We start from the raw sequence: 16,504 nt of genomic DNA, 5'->3' as shown, positions 1-16,504 counted from the left end.
TTTACCCCCAGGGGCTATTTTTCTATAGGTATTGTAATGAAAAAGACTAAAAGACATTGGACTGAGATTAAGACTTATCTCTTCAAATTCTGGCCATTGCTGGTAGAGACTTCTTAAATAATTCAAACACATTTTTTGAAACATTCCTGTCTCCAGAAATTCTTTTTACACCATCCATCACTGTCATGATGTTTTCATCAGCTTCTCCTAATGATTTTGTTGCTGCTTTGACTTGAAATGTTAAGGAGATGGGTGAATTGATAAATGGATGGATGAATGAATGCATGCTAACTTAGAACTGTCTTGTTCTGAGTGGATGGAAGTCCGTCACATAGCACTGGTGAGGAATGTGAGAAAGGAGAGCACTCTTCTTTGCCCATATTAATAAAACTCTGTAGAGTTATAACTCAATGATTCTACCAGCTGATGGGAGACAGAGAGCTGCAGTGAACGCTGAGGAATTTTAAAATAGTTCACAGCTGAAGTCATACCACTAGAAGAGGTAGCTTGGAGTACTTGACATTTTAGCCCACCAGATTCATTTTTCCTGTAAATATACATCAAAAATTTATGGGAACAAGTGTAATAAAATAAAGTGGTAAAAGTAAATCAGAAAAATTGAAATCATCCTTTTTCTAATGCAAACTTCTGACTATTTCAGTCTTTGATGATAACAATTGTGAATAATTTTTTACCTATCTTGATGAATGTTTTGCAAGCATAGACAAGCACACTCTGTTTCTTTTGTGTGCTTGTTCTTCCTGAGCTGCACCTAGAGGTATGGTATTAAATATAATGTTTTATACTTTGCTTTTATTGGTTAAAAACATATTTCAGAAATTATTTTATATCAGCCAGTCAAAACCTACTGCATTGCTTATGTTTTCAAAAGGGTACCTTTATTCTGTTCAGAGTAATGATGTAAAATAAATTTTATTTTCCCTTTCCCATATCTAGAAGCAAGTATTTGAAAAACTTTTTTGGTTGCTTTAAATTCCTTTGGTGTTTACTTTTAAGCCATTAAATTATATAAGTAAACTCTTCTTACCCTCAGACAATCGCTATTGACTATCTTTCACAAAACATGAGTTACTGGCTTATTTACATAAAGTCTCTCCCTTTTATTTTTACTGCCTACAAGAAATGCACTTTATTTTTCAACTTTACTGAGGCATGATTGACATATAACATTGTATAACTTTAAAGGGTTCATTTGATAAAATTATATATTGCAATAAGATTACCACTGTAGTATTCACTAACTTCTCCATCATATCACATAATTACCATTTCATTTTTTCTAAGAACATTAAAGATCAACTCTCTTAACAATTTTCAATTATACAATGCAGTGCTTTTAACTATAATCATAATGCTGTGCATTAGACCCAGAACTTCTCTATCTTCTAACTGGAAGTGTGTTTCCTTTGATTGACATCTCCCCAATTTGCCACTCCCTAGTCCCTGGTAATCATCATTCTACTCTCTGTCTGTATGGGTCTGGTTTTTATAGATTTATTATGTAAGTGATGTTGCACAGGATTTACCTTTTTCTGTCTGATTTATCTCACTTAGCATAGTGACCTCAATGTCCCTTATGTTGTCTTAAAAGCAAGATTTCCTCTTCCTCATGGCTAGATAATATTCAACTGCACCTATATATCACATCTTTTTTATGTGTTCCTTTTTTGATGGGCACTTAGGTTATTTTCATACCTTGGCAATTGTGGGCAATGCTATGAACATGAAAATACAGGCATCTTTCTGCTCTCCTGTTTTCATTTCTTTTCAGTATATACCCAGAAGTGAAATTGCAAAGAAAAAAATCAACAAAATAAAAACTTATGGAATGGGAGAAAATATCTGCAACTCATATATCTGATAAGTAGCTAATATTCGATATATTTAAAGAACTCATTCAAATCAATAACAAAAGAAACAACCTGTTTAAAAAGTGGGCAGAGAACTGAATAGACTTTTTTTTTTCAACAAAATGGCATACAGGATGTCAAAAGGTTTTCTTCATCACTAATCATTTGGACAATGCAAATCAGAATGAGAGATCACCTCACATCTGTTAAAGTAGCTAATATCAAAGACATGAAGTAATAAGTGTTGGTGATGATGTGGAGAAAGGGAACCCTTGTGTACATCAGTGGGAATGTAAATTGATATGCATGCTATGGAAAAACAGTGTGGTGGTTCCTCAAAACATTAAAAATAGAAGTGCCATGTAATCCTTTTTTATTCCTCCTAATTTTTTAGTTATATTGATTATCTTTGCGCTTTTGAACAATATGTATATAATTATTTCTCGTTTTCATGAACTTTAATTAGCATCCAGAATCCCCTCTAGTGCTCTTGCTTTCTGAGGCAAACACTACTCCACAATCTATTTTCTTTTCTTCCATGGTAAAAAAGTCTTGTTGCAATGTGTCTTCCCAGTACAAACAATTACTAGACAACTTTGTTGCTAAGTGTGATCATGTGATAAACAATCTTGCTAATGTTACATGAGTAGAAACGATGACTGTTAGCTTCATTTGCCTAAGAAAAGAATCTCTACCTCCTGTTTTTCCCCTTTTTCCTGACTGGAGGTGATTTTCAGTGTAGTTTTAGAAGCCACATATCGAATATTGCAGAACTGCAGGAACCTTGGCCTTCGAATAACTGCACGGAGAAGAGCCACTATTGACCAGCACGTTTGAGTGTGGCATCGGAGGAAAATATGCTTCTCTCTCTTTTGAGGATTTGGCAAGTGTCTATAGAGCATCTTAGCTTTTTACTCCAAGAAATAACATCTACCTTTCCCCTGCCTGTTGTTATCTCACTTCCCACCAGCTATACTGGATGTAAAGTGTGTAACTAATGACGTGCCCACACCCCTTGGCACTCACTGTGCCAGAACTGACTGCAATGCCCTGTTGCAAGTTCCTGCCATGTGCAGTCTCAGGGCTACCTTCTATTCCAATTTGGGGCATCTGGAAGGAGCAATCTTTGGCTAATGATGGGTTAGGGTTTTAAGATAAATACTTCAGCTTTCCTGACCCTCGGGAAGGATATTTTTGAGGTATGTTTTACATTGTCTCCATGCGTTTTCCAGCAAGACTGTATTTTAGTTGCCCTCACCAGTAACTTGCTTGATAAAATGCTCTTTATTTGGTTTTCTTTTCTTAATGGTCTTACTTCCTCTCAGGAACAACTCTCGAAAAAAGGGCTTGTCCTCAAATCCTGTTCTCGAAGTATGCTTGTGGAGAAACTCAACTTAAGATAGTACCTTGAAGCTGTCTCTTTGGTGTCAGATTCTGGAACCGGAGATCTCACCAGTTAGGTGATAAGAAGAACTCCATCAACAATCTTCCCTGAGCTCACAGTGATGACTTCTTAAGGTTTTCAAAAGGGCCAATTAATGGAGGAACAGAACACCTGGGCCTGGAACATGCAAGGACAGTTTGCTTACCATGTTGCTACCAGCAGAAGAGCTACTGTCACATTACTGCCACCCAGAGGCCACTCTGACATTGAGCAGTGAGGGAAAACCCTCCTAGTGGGCAGAACTTCGGACAGGACATCTTGTCATAAATTTTGTACAAGGAAGAAGAAGTGATCTCAGATACCAGACTTCTGGGCAGTGGTGCACAGCTTAGTAATTAATGGATATACGCCTTGGTGTGCATAACACCAAGATGACTAAATCTCTGATCTTTGATAAATTGTGATTGGATGGAGGGGGAAGGGGATGCATTGGCCTAGGTTATACCTCCAGCTCTTGAGAGACATCGGTAAGTAGGTACTGGGTGGAGTTGATTTGCTGTTGTTAGCTGCCATAGAAGTCCTAAAGGAAGACTATGAGACTGTCACCTAGTAATTAATGAGGGGCTGTGAAAAAGCCAGAAGGTCTTCAAGGCAATAAAGAAGGGACTCTGAAGTCTTGCAGCTAAGAAAATAAGAACTGCTGAAAATCAGGTCCAATACCTGATTTTAAATGTGGCACCGTTATATGGGAGGTTGAATTTATGGCTCTCCTACATCGAAGTTAGGACCCCGAGAGGGCAGGAGTGGGACCTTCAGAGCTGATGAAGATATATGAGTAAATGGNTGCAGTCTCAGGGCTACCTTCTATTCCGATTTGGGGCATCTGGAAGGAGCAATCTTTGGCCAATGATGGGTTAGGGTTTTAAGATAAATACTTCAGCTTTCCTGACCCTCGGGAAGGATATTTTTGAGGTATGTTTTACATTGTCTCCATGCGTTTCCCAGCAAGACTGTATTTTAGTTGTCCTCACCAGTAACTTGCTTGATAAAATGCTCTTTATTTGGTTTTCTTTTCTTAATGGTCTTACTTCCTCTCAGGAACAACTCTCAAAAAAAGGGCTTGTCCTCAAATCCTGTTCTCGAAGTATGCTTGTGGAGAAACTCAACTTAAGATAGTACCTTGAAGCTGTCTCTTTGGTGTCAGATTCTGGAACCGGAGATCTCACCAGTTAGGCGATAAGAAGAACTCCATCAACAATCTTCCCTGAGCTCACAGTGATGACTTCTTAAGGTTTTCATTCCTTAGGGCCAATTAATGGAGAACAGAGCACCTGGGCCTGGAACATGCACGGACAGTTTGCTTACCATGTTGGTACCAGCAGAAGAGGTGCTGTCACATTACTGCCACCCAGAGGCCACTCTGACATTGAGCAGTGAGGGAAAACCCTCCTAGTGGGCAGAACTTCGGTCAGGACATCTTGTCATAAATTTTGTACAAGGAAGAAGAAGTGATCTCAGATACCAGACTTCTGGGCAGTGATGCACAGCTTAGTAATTAATGGATATACGCCTTGGTGTGCATAACACCAAGATGACTAAATCTCTGATCTTCGATAAATTGTGATTGGATGGAGGGGGAAGGGGATGCATTGGCCTAGGTTATACCTCCAGCTCTTGAGAGACATCGGGTAAGTAGGTACTGGGTGGAGTTGATTTGCTGTTGTTAGCTGCCATAGAAGTCCCAAAGGAAGACTATGAGACTGTCACCTAGTAATTAATGAGGGGCTGTGAAAAAGCCAGAAGGTCTTCAAGGCAATAAAGAAGGGACTCTGAAGTCTTGCAGCTAAGAAAATAAGAACTGCTGAAAATCAGGTCCAATACCTGATTTTAAATGTGGCACCATTATATGGGAGGTTGAATTTATGGCTCTCCTACATCGAAGTTAGGACCCCGAGAGGGCAGGAGTGGGACCTTCAGAGCCGATGAAGATATATGAGTAAATGGACTTGAAACACTTGAATACCCATATTTTCTTGGATGTTCTAGGTCACTAGTAATTTTCCCCACCCCACCCTTTACAGGAGGAGAAAAACCTCTTCCTGCTTGTATGCTTGCCTTCCTTGGGACTTTCTCTGCTCCCTCACCCTGACCTTATACAGATAAATAAGGGCAACTCAAGTTGGCCAAAGAGTGAGGTAATGTACCTGAATAGAAGGAAAGGAATTGTTTACTAAAAGAGCAGTATGACCTGGTTAAATTACACTGCCAGAATCTGGAATAACATGCTTCAGAATGAATTTTTAAATGTTATATTGGTGGTTTGATGGGAAGAGGATGAAACATAAGACTAGATAGTGGACACTATAGATATTGAGGTGACTTAGGATTTAACAGCAGGGAAATAGGATCCTGAGATGCTCCTATAATTTTATTGGGAGGCTGCTTTGAGGCTTGAACTGATAGGCTACAGTAAATAAAACTGCTAGAACTGCCTTAGTGGAGTATTGCACAAGGAATAAAAGACTCAGAGATTTGAGCATGTTAGAGTATATTTATTATAAAAGCCTATAAAGAATACCATCTGACTAGGTTTCCTGTAAGGTCCAGAGGATACTCCTTTTACAAAAGTGCTAAGAAATTCACTGTGAAAGGGGCACCAGCATTGATACGCACCGTGAGGACACTCTCGGTAGGTTTTCACTGATCACAGAAGATGCTGTGTGGAACTCATCTCCCTGGGGTCAATATGGATAATAAAATCATGGCATATTTGATAGCAAGGTGGCAGCACTTAACCGCCAGCAGCAAAGGAGATGTAATTATTATGATGGGTGGCAAGGTCAGAATGGCATGCAGAGGCCTACTTTTGGGGATCCATCTTAGTTGATAGACCACAGCTCTGCTGCATATGAGATAGATGGGCAGCCAGTCAGAAAATTACTTGACCTGTATCAAGGTCAGCAAACTACAGCTTGTGGGTCAAAGCCAGTCATTTTCCTGTGGGACGTAGCCATATCCTCTTGTTTACTTATTATTTATGGCTGCTTTATGTTATAGAGGCAAAGCTTAGTGAATGCACCAGAGACTGTATGGCCTAAAAAATACAGTGAAATATTTGCTTGTGGCCCTTAACAGAGAAGTTTGCTGACCTGTGACCTCATCAAAGAAGGTCAAGAACAAATGAAAACAAGATTGATGCCCACCTCTGTAGTGGAAAATCCCAATCCTTTTTTTCAGACCTTAGTCACTTTTCAGACTCGGGGTTATTGACTAAAAAAGAAGAATCCTGCAAAATGAACATATGTAGAAGTCACCCTTGGGAACCATTCTTCTGATTCTTTTCTTTTAATAGAATAGCACACACAGGGGTATGGAAAATACCCAAGTCTTTGGGGAGCACCAAGATGCAAATTCTGAGAGGACACACACCAGAAAATGAGCACATCAATGGACCACTCTGTAGAGGAGGATATGCAGAGGACAAGTGATAGATGAAGTTACGGTCCATGTCCTCTTCACAGACCTGTGGTGTAGTCATTTCTCTGGTCCCTGAGCCCAACATATGCCTATTTATGTTGGATAAACTTGTTAGATGTTTCTTGTGATAACTCCTGACCACATACCAGTGATGTAACAGCAACTCTCTTTAATTTCACAAATACATCTTCTTTGAGGACTTCTTCAAACCTCAAGGATTGGCTGATGGTCATGCCAGTGGCATACGCCTGGGCTGTGGGTGGATTACTTGATATGTTGGTGTAAGAAAGGAACACTGCCACACTGCTATCACTTGGGGTGACCTTGGAAGACAACAGTGAGGGAAAAGTCTCCCAGTGGGCAGAACTTCATTCAGTACACTTTGTCATCGAGTTTATGTGAAGAAAGAACTGGTTTGAGATACACCAACCGCTGGGAAGTGGTGAATAGCTTGGCAGGTTGTTCAGGGACCTGGAAAGTGCAAGAACAGAAGATTGGAGAAAAGAACATATAGGGAAGAAGCATGTAGATGGGTAAACATATGTATGCATGTACATATGTATGTATGTACATATTTTCTCAGTATAATCATGTTATCTGAGAATAAGATCAATTTTATTTAATCTTAATTCTTTCCTTTTCTCTTTTCTTTTTTTTTCTTTTCCTTATTGTATCAGCTAGAACCTCTAGAATAATGTTGAATAGCAGTAGGAATAGCTTATGGAGGTAACCTTGTCTCAGTCTATATTTCTGGCAAAAATCTTCAGTATTTTACTATTTTTGAAATATGTTTTCTCTTTGTAAATACTGTCTTTTATTTTAAAAAGTTCCTTTCTATTCTTAGATTGCTAAGTATTTTTATCATTAATGAGTATTTAAATTTATCAAATCATTACAACTATTAGTATTACATTTTTCTTTGTTATGTGAATACAGTGAATTACATTCATTTGCTTTTTTAATGTTAAGCAAATCTTATATTTGAAAAAACAATCCAAATTTGTCTTTACGTAATATCTTATTTAACACATATTGACATTTGATTTGCTAATATTGTGTTGAAGATTTTCTCCTTTTGATAAAGAAATTGGCTTGTAACATTTCTGTTCTGTAAGTCTTTGTTAGGTTCTGGTAACAAAATTGTTCTGTCCTTATCAAACAAGTTGGAAAGTATAAACTCTTCTTCCATTCCAACCTCTCATCTCTGATAAATTTTACATGAGTTATTTTATTCTTCAAACATCTTCAAGAATTCTTGGGTATAATCATCTGCGCATGGATTTTCTTGTGCGAAAATTTTTAACTGCAAGTTCTGCTTCAGATTCAATTAATTATATTTTTATAAAAATCTATTGATCTCATACAAACTTTTAAATAAGATTATAAGCATTGGATCGAGCACAGACACAGGAAAAAAGCAGGCCATTCGGCCATGTGATTGATCTGCTTCTAAACAGTTATGTTGCTGTGGAGGCTCTGTCAGAATGATCCATTATGCAGTGAGATTAAAAGGTCTAGAGTTCATTTTTGGTATGAATATTTTTATAAACTTCTTTAATAATTGGAAAACCTGTAATGATATCTTTATAAACTCCTAATTCAGTTAGTTTTTGCTTTTTAAATTGAATTTTGCAAGTTTTTATCAAAGTTTTTAGTGTTGTTAATGCACTAACTTCTTTAGTTGCATTATTATTGCTCTTACCCATACTAGCAACTTATGTTCAGTTCTATGTATTGAATTTGCTCTTTTTTTAACTTTTTAAGAAAACACTTAGATCATTGTTTTAAGCCCTTTAACATTATTTTTTCTTCATCTGAGGATATGTATTATTGACTTTAGAGACAAAGGGAGGGAAAGAGAAAGAGAGAAACCAATGTGAGAGAAAAATGTTGATGGGCTGCCGCCCGTACGTGCCCTGACCGGGGATCGAACCTGCAAACTTTTGGTACTTAGGACAATGCTCCAACCAAGCCAGTCTGCCAGGGCTAATTTTTTTCAATCATAGTTGACATTCACTGTTATATTAGTTTCAAGTATATAGCACAGCGGTTAGACATTTATACAACTAACAAAGTGATTTCCCCAACAAGTCTAGTACACACGTGACCCCACACGTAGTTGTTATAGTACTACTGAGTACCTCACCTATGCTGTGCTTTACACTCCTGTGGCTATTTTGTAAATGCCAACTTGTAATTCTTAATCCCTTAACCATTTCGTCCAACCCCAACCACACCCCCCAATCTGGCAACCATCAGTTTGTTTCTATATCTATAAGTGTTTTTTTTTGTTGGTTTACTTTGTTTCTTAGATTCTATATGTAAGTGCAATCATATAGTATTTGCCTTTGTCTGACTTACTTTACTTAGCATAATACTCTCTACATCCATTTATGTTATTGCACATGGTAAGATTTCATTCTTTTTTATGGCAAAGTCAGTCTCATATATATATATATATATATATACATATATATATGTATAAATGGTGACATTTATATATATAAATGGTGGCATCTATATATATGTGTGTGTGTCTGTTCGTGTGTGCATATATATGTATGTATACACACACACATATACACACACACACACACACACACACACACACACATATATATATATATATATATATATATATATATGCACACATATATTTTTTACCCACTGATCTCTTGACGGGCACTTAGATTGCTTCCACATTTTGGCTATTGTAAATAATGTTGCAATGAATATAGAGCTGAACATATTTTTGAAAATTAGGTTTAGGATTTCTTTGGATAAAATACTCAGAAACAGAATTGCTAGGTAGTTTTGAGTTCTTCTTTTCTCATATAAATTTAATTGTTGAAGATGAGAATAAGAAGCTATAAAAATCTAGAATAATCATTCTCTACATGAGGTAGTTCCCTTCCCCCTCCAAAAGAACCTTTGCTGCTGTGTGGAAAAAATTTTGGTTGACACAGTTGGGCCATAAGTGCTACTAGAATCTAATATGTAAGGGTGGGTTTGCTGCTGAACACCCTACAAGTGAAAAAACAACCTCCCATAACAAAAATTATTTTTGCCAGTGTTGATAAACCTTGGTTTAGAGAGAGAGCACTTGCCCTAAACTGTGTAAGTGTACAACTGTGTGTGTGAGTGTGTGTAGAAATGCATATTGGGAAGTGTAAATCATGAAAACTTCTCAGTTGAGTGTGAAGAAATGAGTCGGAGGCAGTTAAAAGTGAGGGGTCACAAGGAGAAAAGTATTCTTTGTGAGCGGCAGGTTTCAAGATAAGAAAGAATAAGATGTTGCACTTGAGAAGCTATGTAGTTTATCAGGTTTTTATAAGACTGGGTGGGATATTGGGGAGGAGATTGACACTGACAAGATGTTAGCTGGGATCAGACTATGAAAGACCTTGTATCCAATGCCGGAGAGTTTGGTAGGAGACACAAAGTCTAGGTGGATTATCCGAAGGGTGTAAGCAGGCCAATGGCAGGGTGAGAACTGACTTTCAAAGGGATTACTGTGAGTGATGTGCAGAGACTGCGTAGGAGGGGGAAAAAGAGTGTCATGATGGAAAAGAGAAAAGAGGTTATTGAAGTAAACTGGATTAAAGAAAATAAGAGAGTTGGTAAAGAGAGAGAGAATTGGTACTTTTACACATATTAAAACTGTAGAATTAATGTGAATTCATAATCCTTCAGGTGTGGTGGGTGCTGAAATGAAGGTAGAGTTAAGGACAACTCCCAGATTTTGTGCAAGGAAAACTGCATGGATAATCATGACAATGGGCAAGGCAGAGACACAGAAAAATAACAAAATATTCAGCAATATGATTGACCCGCTAACGTGGAGGCTCAACTGGAATTTTATAGTGTACTGTATGATGAAAAAGTCTAGAGTTCACCAGAGAGGTCAGTGCTGGAAATATGATATTTCAAATAGTAATTAAGAATGGCCGAGCTCACAGAAAGAGAGAGTTGCATAGGAGAGTTGAGAAGTACACTGTGGTGGCCACCAGCAATTAACATAGACAAAGGAAAAGGGGGAACCCTGATGAGATTTTAAGAAGGAGAAGTCAAGGGGTAGGAAGAAAACCAGAGAAGAACATGAATGCAGAACTCAAAGAAGGAGAATTTAAAAGAGGAGCGTGGTCAACAGTATCCAATGCTTCAGAGAAGTCGAATTAATAGAACTGTCAAGTACTCCTTAAATATGTAGCATCTAGAAATTCTGGGAGTGCAGTTTCCAGGGTTGGTGCATTTAGATTGTCGTAGGTTAAATGCAAGGCAAGAAATTGTGCTCGCTGTGCTAACTCTGCTGTAGAGGAAAGGCAAAGGGTAACGGTTCCATCGAAGGATGCGGGAGTCAGCCAAAGGACATGAACAGTGGGCAGAAACTATTGCAAATCTTTTCTACATATATTAGCTTTTTACAACAAAACAACTTTAAGATAAAAATGTGACCTCCTGTCCAGAGCTAAGAGGACAATATCTTATTTATTTTCATAAGAACTGATGAAAATAACTTATTTTTAATTTTTATTTTTTAAAGTCCTCACCCAAGGGTATATTTTATTTTTAATTTGAGAGAGAGAGAGATAGAGGCAGAGATAGATAGATAGATAGATAGATAGATAATGATTGGTTGACTCCTGAATGTGCCCAGAGTGGGGATCAAACCCGGAACCTAGGTATGTGCTCTGTGCTCTGTCTGGAAATCAAACCCACAAATTTTGGTGTATAAGATGCCACTCCAACCAACTGAGCCACTCCACCAGGGCTTAATTTACATTTTAAAATTCTGTGTAAAATTGGGCCTTTTGATGGTATTTCTTTTTGGGTTTTGCCAGAGAAATGTAATTGGAAATAGATGCTGTGGGTTTAAATGCTACATCCCTAGTTCCTCTTGGAGATATCCCATTGATTTTAATCCATTACACACCAGAAAGGGATTGAAAATGCGGGAGGTAAATTGATATATTTTCCTATAGTTTTTTAAAAAAAAATCACAAATACTGGTTCGATAGCACTTAATTGCAATATCTCCATACCAGAATTCAAAAGTTTTAATTTTAACCTTGTGAGAGTAAATACAAGTATGAAGAAAATGCCAGTAGGCAGTTCAGCATCAACATGAATTTAGTGCAAAATGATCTACTGTTTGATAAAACAAAAGTAGGAAAACACAGTCTTTTCTCATTAGCCATGTGCAGATTGTTTGTTTTGAGGGTTATTGTCACAAATGCTCATTTGTACTAGCCAACATCTGTGCGTTTCTGTCTTTCCACATTGTGGGAATTTGCTGCTGGACCAGAAAAACAGTCATTATAATACTAATGTAAGGATGTTAATTAGCAAGATAAATCAGTTCAGCATATGTGTTCTAAAGAGAGTTATAAGCAAATTGTTAATAAAATGTTCTTTTCTTGTGTGTTTGTATGTCCTATACATTTAATATATTTGATGCCATCAAGTTTTGCCAGAATATAGTTACTGGGACAGATCATGAGCTTGAAATTAGGTCCTTATTTGATTTGTCTGTACCGGCTACAGTATTTTGTGGCACTGAGATCCTGGATTATTTGAGGGGTTTTTGTGAACCAAAACCTACGCAATGCATTCATGTAAAGTGCTTACCCAAATGCCTAGAACTTAACAGGATAACAATAAATTCAATTTCACCTGCCATGTTCTTTCCTAATCTTACAGTGTGTCTGCTTTCCCCACAAACAGGGTAGAAACATAGCTTCAAAAATCGATAGTGAGTTATGCTCCAGACTATAGGATTGTTAAAAAGTTTTCCCTGTCCTTTATACTGGGACTCTTCTCTGTCCCTTGGTGTTTAGTTCGTGTGCTATTGCCCGGTTGCTGCTTTTGGCCTCATTACCTAGTCTCATGGAATGGATGCTCCAGTTTTGATACCAGTGCGGCTTAACTCCTGCCTTATTCCCAGTTGTCGTCGTTCAGATCTGCTTCAGCTGATGCTGTGCCCTCAAACCAGCCCTGTTATCATTGCCAGATTCGGTCAAGGGTCCCAGCCTCTCAGGCTCCTGGAGAGGAGTTTAAATAAGTGCGGAATCAGTAAGATGGTTTATTTATTTTGTTGTTGATGTTGTAATCATTTTTTTATTTTTAATAATTGACATACAATAATATATTAGTTTTAAATGTACACCCCATGATTATAGACATAATATAAATTACTAAGTGATCATCCTGATAAATCTTGTTCATCTGACACCATAGATAGTTATTAGAATATTATAAACTATAATCTCCACGCTGTACTTTACAACCCCATGTCTACTCTGTAACTACCAATATGTACTTCTTAATCACTTTACTTGTTTTATCCATCCCCCAACCCTCCTCTCATCTGGAAACCATCAAAATATTCTTCGTATCTATTAGTCTGTTTCTGTTCTGCTTGTTATTTATTTTGTTTTTTAGATTCAACTGTTGATAGATATGTATTTATTGCCATTTTAGTATTCATAGTTTTGATGATCTTTTTCTTCTAATACTGATTTGGTGATGGTGAATTAATTCCTTTAGTTTTTTCTTGCCTGGGAAGCTCTTTGTCTTCCCTTCAAATCTAAGTGATAGCTTTGCTGGGTGCAGTAACCTTGGTTGTAGGTCCCTGCTTTTCATCACCTTGAGTATTTCTTGCCGATCCCTTCCGGACGGCAAAGTTTCTGTTGAAGAATCAGTTGACATTTTTGTGGGAACTCCCTTGTGGATAACTAAAAATTAAGTATTTTTATCTTATGTTTTTTAAGATTCTCTTTGTCTTTAATATCTTGCATTTTAATTAGAACGTGTCTTGTTGTGTGCCTCTTTGGNCAAACCTAGGCAATGCATTCATGTAAAGTGCTTACCCAAATGCCTAGAACTTAACAGGATAACAATAAATTCAATTTCACCTGCCATGTTCTTTCCTAATCTTACAGTGTGTCTGCTTTCCCCACAAACAGGGTAGAAACATAGCTTCAAAAATCGATAGTGAGTTATGCTCCAGACTATAGGATTGTTAAAAAGTTTTCCCTGTCCTTTATACTGGGACTCTTCTCTGTCCCTTGGTGTTTAGTTCGTGTGCTATTGCCCGGTTGCTGCTTTTGGCCTCATTACCTAGTCTCATGGAATGGATGCTCCAGTTTTGATACCAGTGCGGCTTAACTCCTGCCTTATTCCCAGTTGTCGTCATTCAGATCTGCTTCAGCTGATGCTGTGCCCTCAAACCAGCCCTGTTATCATTGCCAGATTCGGTCAAGGGTCCCAGCCTCTCAGGCTCCTGGAGAGGAGTTTAAATAAGTGCGTAATCAGTAAGATGGTTTATTTATTTTGTTGTTGATGTTGTAATCATTTTTTTATTTTTAATAATTGACATACAATAATATATTAGTTTTAAATGTACACCCCGTGATTATAGACATAATATAAATTACTAAGTGATTATCCTGATAAATCTTGTTCATCTGACACCATAGATAGTTATTAGAATATTATAAACTATAATCTCCACGCTGTACTTTACATCCCCATGTCTACTCTGTAACTACCAATATGTACTTCTTAATCACTTTACTTGTTTTATCCATCCCCCAACCCTCCTCTCATCTGGAAACCATCAAAATATTCTTCGTATCTATTAGTCTGTTTCTGTTCTGCTTGTTATTTATTTTGTTTTTTAGATTCAACTGTTGATAGATATGTATTTATTGCCATTTTAGTATTCATAGTTTTGATGATCTTTTTCTTCTAATACTGATTTGGTGATGATGAATTAATTCCTTTAGTTTTTTCTTGCCTGGGAAGCTCTTTGTCTTCCCTTCAAATCTAAGTGATAGCTTTGCTGGGTGCAGTAATCTTGGTTGTAGGTCCCTGCTTTTCATCACCTTGAGTATTTCTTGCCGATCCCTTCCGGACGGCAAAGTTTCTGTTGAAGAATCAGTTGACATTTTTGTGGGAACTCCCTTGTGGATAACTAAAAATTAAGTATTTTTATCTTATGTTTTTTAAGATTCTCTCTTTGTCTTTAATATCTTGCATTTTAATTAGAACGTGTCTTGTTGTGTGCCTCTTTGGATTCATGTTGTGTGGGATTTCCTACACCTCCTGAACTTGTATGTCTATTTCTTTCACCAAGTTACAAAAGCTTCCTGCCATTATGTTTTCAAATAGACTTTCAATTCCTTGTTTTCTCTCTTCTCCTTCCAGCATCCCCATGATGCCAATGTTGGTGCGTGAAGTTGTCCCAGAGGTTCCTTACACTATCTCCACTGTTTTGGATTCTTTGTTGTTGTTGTTATTTTTCTCCAGTTGGGAGTTTTCTGCTTTCTTATCATCCAAATTTCTGATTTGATCTGTTTCATCTACTCCTCTGTTTATTCCCTGTTATGTATTCTTCATTTCAACTAATGTATTCTTCATTTCTGACTGGTTCTTTTTATGTTTTCTAGTTCTGTTTTTATGTTTCCTATTTTTATGTTGAAGTTCTCCCTGAGTTCATTAAGCATCCTCATAACCAGTGTTTTGAACTCTGTGTCCAGATGATTGCTTATCTCCATTTTGTTTGTTATTTCTCTGCAGTTTTGTTCTGTTCATTTGTTTGGGATGTGGCTTTTTTTTCTTCTCATTTTGGCAGCTTCCCTGTGTCAGTTTCCATGTATTAGGTAGAGCTGCCATACCTCTGGATTTGGTAGAGTGGCCTTATGTAGTAGGTGTTCTGGACGGTCCAGTCTTACAACCTCCCTGATGACCTGAGCTGGGCACTCCAGGTATGACCGCATGTGGGCTGTGTAGTGGGCTACTACCTTTCTGTTGTAGTTGAGATTTAGTTGCTGTTGACATATCAATGGGAGGCATTTACCGACAGATTGATTGATTGCAAGGATGGGCAAGAACCATGGACCACTGACAACTGTGGAGAATCGACTCTGCATGGGTCCACCCCATAGATCCAAACTTACTTTAATGGAGCTCTGGTGCCCACTGAATCCACCCTTTGAGTGTGTCACTTGGGGAGTGGTTAGGTGGTGTTTCAATATGACCTGAAGCTGTAAACCAGGTGGGCTGGCTCTGGGGCCAGGAAGTGGGGGCCAACGTCAGCACCTGCCTGTGCTGTGCCTGGGGGCCACCTGGCATAAGCTACAAAGCAATCTGCAGATGGTTGCTACTTGTGCTGCATTTGGAGGATCCCCGGTGAAGTTAGGATATGAGCCAAGCCCAGCTGCTGCTAGTGCCCAGCTTGGAGCCATTTAGCGAGAGGTGCAGGACACTCTGAGGCCAGATGCTGCTTGTCTGAGAGATTTTAGGAAAGTCTGAAGCATTAGGCAAGACAGGCCATTCTTATGGAAGGGCCATTGGAAACAGCTTGAGTGGGCCTGCAAAGATGGGTTGGGCAGGGTCTTGGGGAATCAACAGGGCAGGGCAAAGAGCATGTGTCAGGTTGATGGAGACTCAGATACGGCACCCTTCAGTCAGATCTGTCTCTGTGTGTGTATGTTGTGGGGGGTGGGGGTTAGAAAAGAAACAATTACCTCTGACAGCAATCTTTCCGTGGCAGAAAGCTGCCTCTCTAGCGCTCACCATGATGCCAGAAAGTTCAGTTCTTCCCCATATGTCCCTGATTCCTTTCAAGATGCTGTCCCAGCTGGAGTTCAGAGGGAGTGAGTCAGAGTCATTCTATGTGTGGGTCCTTTAAGAGGAATTGACTGGGACTCTAGAAGCCTTTCCATCTCACTCAGCCACACTCCCAACTGGTGGTTTTTGTAGCCAGAAG

The sequence above is a fragment of the Sturnira hondurensis genome, unplaced genomic scaffold (assembly GCF_014824575.4).
Source record: "Sturnira hondurensis isolate 20B ecotype Veracruz unplaced genomic scaffold, ASM1482457v3 Scaffold0006496, whole genome shotgun sequence".
Classification (NCBI taxonomy): Eukaryota; Metazoa; Chordata; class Mammalia; order Chiroptera; family Phyllostomidae; genus Sturnira; species Sturnira hondurensis.
This window is presented reverse-complemented; position numbering follows the sequence as displayed.